Source organism: Chelonia mydas, chromosome 1 (genome assembly GCF_015237465.2).
Source record: "Chelonia mydas isolate rCheMyd1 chromosome 1, rCheMyd1.pri.v2, whole genome shotgun sequence".
NCBI classification, from domain to species: domain Eukaryota; kingdom Metazoa; phylum Chordata; order Testudines; family Cheloniidae; genus Chelonia; species Chelonia mydas.
Window position 1 is genome coordinate 287,031,816 of NC_057849.1, and position 6,534 is coordinate 287,038,349.

The following is a 6,534-nucleotide window of genomic DNA, read 5'->3' on the forward strand; positions in this document are numbered from 1 at the left end:
ATTCTGCAGAGAGTTTTGACATTTTGGCTTTTCATGCCACTTCAGGATGAAAACAAATGCTGAACTAGAAACTGGATTTTTGATCAGCTCTAATTATTATTTACAATCTGTGGAATTCTGTTTAAACTTCCAAGAAAGCACAAATTACTACTGCCAATCCCTCCAACAACCCTCAGTGACTTATCTAAAAATAGCGCAGGAGGAGACGAAGCCTGGAAGAGGCACATATGCAGTGTTAGGAATTAGAAGGTCTTAGAAACTTGTCATCACTTTCATGAGTCTCAGCCTCCTCCATGGCACTTTTAATTGTGAATGTTTATTCACAGAATGAAAAAAAATCTTGTCCTTGTTCCTTATGCTGTCACTCGGCATACATTCAATCTCAGACACTCAGTCTACACTTGTTAAGTTGCAAGAGCACACAGGCTAGCAGCTGTTCACGTTCAGTACCAGATCTCCTCCTCCTCCCTGGGCTCACCTTACCCACCACTAGCACAAGGTGCTGTAATCTGCACCCTGCAGCACCATACGGGGCATTGCCTTGCTCTGCAGCATGGGTCACTTGCTAGGATCAACTGGGTATTTCTCACTAAATCAATTCCTTGCCATTGCAGGGGCCTCAATCCCTAGTCTCCCTGAGGTCTGTAATACTTTGGCCTAATTCTGGATATTGGCCTTGGTGTGGTGTTGGCTTGGTGGTGTTTAGTGTCCTACAGTATGCTGGAAATTCAGATTATGATTTTGTGGTCTCTTCTGGCCTTGAATTCTATGACTATCTACTCCAGAGTAGGTTGAACTACCACTCGCCCTCCCTAGAGGTCCCATTAGGAAAGGGCAGTTTTAATTTGAAGCAGAGGCTCATGGGATCCAAACTGAATCCACATCTATTTTAGAATTTCCCTGGCCAGTTTTGGGTTTCTTTGGGGTTTGTGGATGATTTGCAATGCTATGACTCCCACCCCAGACTAGCCCCCAGCATGAATCCTCCACTAGGGAGTGAAAAAACCAGATCAGAATCGGAAATAAAGCGGTAGCACAGCAAAGAGTGAACATCCTTAAGTGAACCTTTCAGGGCATGGGGAGGGAAAAAACTGGTAGAAAAAAAGAAAGCGTTGAAGAAAAGTGCTGATGAAAAAAGAAATCACTTCACTGTATATTTACACAGCAACTAGACAGGCCTCTGAAACATACTGACTTGCACTGCACTCCTCTCTCTGTTTACCAATATGTTTTACTTAACACCCAGATGCTCCCTTCTCAGCTCCCATATGTTTTCAAAAATGGGGGAGGGAAAGCATTTGCTCCATTACAGGCAGTTACAAAAGAAACATTTTGGAGCAGCAGAAGAGCGTCAAAAAATTGGCTGATTAAGCCATGAGGTTTCTTGTCTCCTTTCACTATTCTAGGTTTTCAGAAATGATGTAGAACAAATTACTAAAATATTACTAAAATTTGGTAATTGTGGCATTTGGCAGTAAAATATCTGAAAAACTGTGTGATGCTGTATGATTGAATATGACCATTTATATAATTGATGTTGCCATTGTTACACAATTGCAACAAACTGTGTACCAAGTATGTCATGTAAGGTGTCACTGGAAAAGTTATGATTTGCTAAGTATGATTATCCTGTTTATATGCATGTTTTATTTTTATATCTGAAGTTATGAATATTAGCTATGTACTAGCATCATACATATGTGCTGTATTCCTGGGTAACACCCACCAGGTAAAATGTACATCGAGGCCAGACAGCTATCTGTTGACAACCCATCAAAGACATTTAACTCTCACAATGAACCATAGAAGAAACTCATTCCATCCTGATAGCTCTTCCTGTGGACGCCTCAGGCTCCAAGGGGGCAATGGCTCCCCCCTGTAAGTCATCAAACCATGTAAGGACATGTAATATGCTCATGTGACACTGGACTTCACCTTAAGCCAGTAGCTTTCCACAAACTGGGCTGTGAGATTTGTTTGAGACAGTACATTTCCAGGCACCTGGCAAAGGATATAAAAGACCCCTGAGATCTCCATTTTGCCTCTTTCCAGTCCTGATTCTCTGGACTGTGGATTTACAACAAAAAGGAGCATTTTTTAAACAATGGACTGAGGGCCTTTCAATCTTTTGGAAGTTACCAGAGAGACTTTACAAGCTAGCAGTCTATTCCATAACTGCTACAAAGCGGATATAAGAACTTTGCAATTGTTTGTATGTATATGATCTATTAACCACTATTAACGCTCCTTTTCTTTTGTTAATAAACCTTTAGATTTTAGTTACTAAGGGATTGGCAGCAGCAAGATTATTGGATACAATCTGAGTTATATATTTGACCTAGCTATGTGGCTTATCTCTTGGGATTAGAAGAACCTTATGTTTGATGAAATAGACTCCAAGTGTCTGAGTGGTGAGACAAGGGCTGGAATGCCTAAGGAGACTGCATCTTTGACTTTTTGTTAACAAAAGTAAACTTCTGTCTCACCAAATTGGTTAATGGCTTGGTATAATATAATGATTGAATAACCACCACTTTGGGTGAATTTGCCCTATTTCTCAGCAGTTTGGCATCCTCAGCTGTTACCCACTGAGGCACGGTGACAAACTGTCATATTAAAGTACATGATGTAGAGATTAGGTCAATAACAAAGATACAGTTTTATGCAAAGCTGTAGTTGTGTTTCCTCCCGCATATGATAAGTCTCTTGTTCAGAATAGGACTCAGAAAGCCAACTACAGTACATAACTACTGTATTGAATGTACGGTACTATCTTATGGACAATTCTGTATATTTATATGTGCCAAATACTTGCTCTCTCTTTATATAGCACTTCCTTAACAAATGTTGCATGTAAAAAAGTGGTTATGTTTCTTCTCACACATTAAAAAAAGCCCCTGGTTTGAAGCAAAGCATAAACAGTTTTCAAGGGGAGGCTACATGGTTGAGGATGGAGAAAGGGAGTGGAGCTGGTATGCAGGGATCTAGGCTTTATTATTCCCAGTTCTGCCATTGATTGCCTTTGTGACCTTGGGCTAAGTTACTTTATCTCTATTTGTGAATCAGTTCTCAGTGACCCCGCAACTGCAGAATCTGGCCCAGTGATACTTCCCTCCCATACCGGTGCAGAATTTTAAAGATCCTTATAAAAGGCATCACAGAAAATGGCAAAATTTTACTATGTAAACTGCATTTTAATGTAACCTTTAGGTTCTATCATGGAATCTAAATGAAAATTTTCCTATTCAGTAGTGTTAGATTTTAATATAGAATACAATTTAAATCAGAGGTGTGTTACTTCATGTTGAAGTGGTCTAGGCATGTTATTAATAGTCAGTAATAGCAAACATGAAATTTGAGCATAAGCTTTCGTGAGCTACAGCTCACTTCATCGGATGCAAAAAGCTGGAGGGGGGGGAGAAACAAAGGTTCTCTCTGTCTGGGTGTTACTTTTGCTAAGAACAGAAAAGGAATGGAGTCTTAGAACTTAGTAACTAATCTACCTACATATGCGTTAGATTCTGTTTTGTTTAAATGGCTGAGAAAATAAGCTGTGCTGAATGGAATGTATATTCCTGTTTTTGTGTCTTTTTTGTAACTTAAGGTTTTGCCTACAGGGATTCTCTATGTTTTGAATCTGATTACCCTGTAAGGTATTTACCATCCTGATTTTACAGAGGTGATTCTTTTACTTTTTCTTCAATTAAAATTCTTCTTTTAAGAACCTGATTGCTTTTTCATTGTTCTTAAGATCCAAGGGTTTGGGTCTGTGTTCACCTATGCAAATTGGTGAGGATTTTTATCAAGCCTTCCCCAGGAAAGAGGGTGTAGGGTTTGGGGAGGGTTTTGGGGGGAAAGACGTTTCCAATCGGGCTCTTTCCCTGTTATATATTTGTTAGATGCTTGGTGGTGGCAGCAATAAAGTCCAAGGGCAAAAGGTAAAATAGTTTGTACCTTGGGGAAGTTTTAACCTAAGCTTAGCGGGTTTTCATGCAGGTTCCCACATCTGTAGTGAGCTGTAGCTCATGAAAGCTTATGCTCAAATTTGTTAGTCTCTAAGGTGCCACAAGTACTCCTTTTCTATTTGCGAATACAGACTAACACGGCTGCTAGTCTGAAACATGAAATTTGATGGGACTCTTTTCTGAAATGTCTTTTCCATTAAAGAATGTAGTCTTTTTGCAACTTAGTGTTCGATCACACTAGGGAGGCAAAGCAACTTTCTTAAGTGAAAAGTCAGCAGTAAGTGGGGAGGGACCATTATGACAGATGTTTTAGCCTTTTGAAATCAAGGATAAACAACAAATTCTTTAGGAAGAGGGAAGAGAAGGAAAACAGTGTAGAGAACGACTTAGCAGCCATCATATCTACCACGGTTAATAGCAATCTCTAATTTACTGATATTATGATGAAATTTAGAAGCATGAGAGAGGCTACAAGGTTTTACGAAATCAAGGCTGGTGCCTGCCACTACACACAGCTTTGCATCATATTGCAGAATAGGAATCTCAATTTTTTTGTACACATTGCATTTTAAATTAGCAGGATAAATTGATAACCCAAGCATATACCATACACTGAAAGAAATGCTCTATCTAGATATTTAACTGGGCCTATCACTATGATATTTAACTGTTCTGAAGTCTCAGAACACCTTTACAGTTTTTCTAAAAAAGGAGACGGAGAAAGAGGGACAAAGGCGAAACCTCGCCAAACCAGTGAGGATGGCTTTAAAGAGATTCAAAGGGGGCAGATGACAAAAGCCCACAGGGAAGCATAAATAAAAGGCAACCTTAAAAGAGGTCTCGATATTTTGTGGGGTGGGAAGAGGAAATTAAAAATTACAATAGGGTAAGAGGAGCAGCAAGAGTGGAATCAATGCAGTAATCCACTCAACATCTAGATATTTACACACAAATGCAAAGAAAATGGGGAACAAACAGGAAGAACTGGAAGAATTAGTAACAAACTAAATTATGACTTAACTGGCATCAGTGACTAGGTGGGATAAATCTCATGACTGGAATATTGGTGTAGAGGGGTACAGCTTCTTCAGGAGCGACAGGGAAGAAAAAAAGGAAGGAGGTATTGCATTATACATCAAGAATATATACACTTGTTCTGAGGTCCAGAATGAGGTGAGAGGCAGACCAACTGAAAGTCTCTGGGTAAAGATAAAGGGGCAAAAATAGGGGTTAGGACACAGTTGGGGACTACGACAGACCTCTAAATCAGGAAGAGAACATTCCTAGAACAAATAACAGAAATATCAAAAATACGAAATCTGGTAGTAATGGGGGACTTTAACTACCCAGACATCTGTTGAAAAAGTAATACAGCAAAACACAAAATGTCCAGTAAATCTCACAGACTCAAACTTTTAAGGTGAGAAGGGACCATCGTGATCATCTAGTCTGATCTCCTGCACATTGCAGGCCACAGAACCTCACCCACCCACTACTGAAATAGACCCCTAACCTCTGGCTGAGTTACTGAAGTCCTCAAATCATGGTTTAAAGACTTCAAGTTACAGAAAATTCACCATTTACACTAGTTTAAACTTGCAAGTGACCCAGACCCCATGCTGCAGAGGAAGACAAACCCCCTCAAGGTCTCTGCTAATCTGATCTGGGGGAAAATTCCTTCCTGACCCCAAATATGGCGATCAGTTAGACCCTGAGCATGTGAGCAAGACCCACCAGGAAGATATCTGGGAAACTCTGTAATAACTCAGATCGTTCCCCAAATGGGGATATTTGCTACTGGAAGTCACTGATGGATCACATGCCATTGTAGGGAGTCTCATCATACCATCCCTTTCATAAACTTATCAAGCTCAGTCTTGAAGCCAGTTAGATATTTTGCCCCCACTGTTCCCCTTGGAAGGCTGTTCCAGAACTTCACACTTCTGATGGTTAGAAACCTTCACCTAATTTCAAACCTTAACTTGTTGATGGCCAGTTTATAGCCATTTGTTCTTGTGTCCACATTGGCGCTTACCTTAAATAACTCCCCTCCCTCCCTTGTATTTATCCCTCTGATGTATTTATAGAGAGCAATCATAGCTCCCCTCAGCCTTCTTTTGGTTAGGTTAAACAAGCCAAGCTCTTTGAGTCTCCTCTCATAAGGTAGGTTTTCCATTCCCTGGGTCATCCTAGTAGCTCTTCTCTGCACCTGTTCCAGTTTGAATTTATCTTAAACTTGGGAGACCAAAACTGCACACAGTATTCCAGATGAGGTCTCAGCAGAACCTTATATAACACTTCCCTGTCTCTACTGGAAATACCTCGCCTGATGCATCCTAGGACGGCATAAGCCTTTTCCTGGCCATGTCACATTTATTGCTCATAGTCATCCTGTGATCAACCAATACACCCAGGTTTTTCTCCTCCTCTGTCACTCCCAACTGATAAATCCCCAGTTTATATCAAAAATTCTTATTGTTAGTCCCTAAATGCATGGCTTGCACTTTGCACTATTAAATTTCATCCCATTTCTATTATGTCAGTTACAATACCATCCAGGTCTTCTTTT

At 40.2% G+C, this 6,534-nt stretch overlaps 1 protein-coding gene across 6 annotated transcripts in view; it reads right to left on the reverse strand.

Moving 5' to 3' along the window:
- Nucleotides 1–6,534, reverse strand: part of SRGAP1 (SLIT-ROBO Rho GTPase activating protein 1) — a 232,356-nt gene that overhangs the window by 143,022 nt on the left and 82,800 nt on the right. The gene's annotated exons all lie outside the window — the stretch shown is intronic.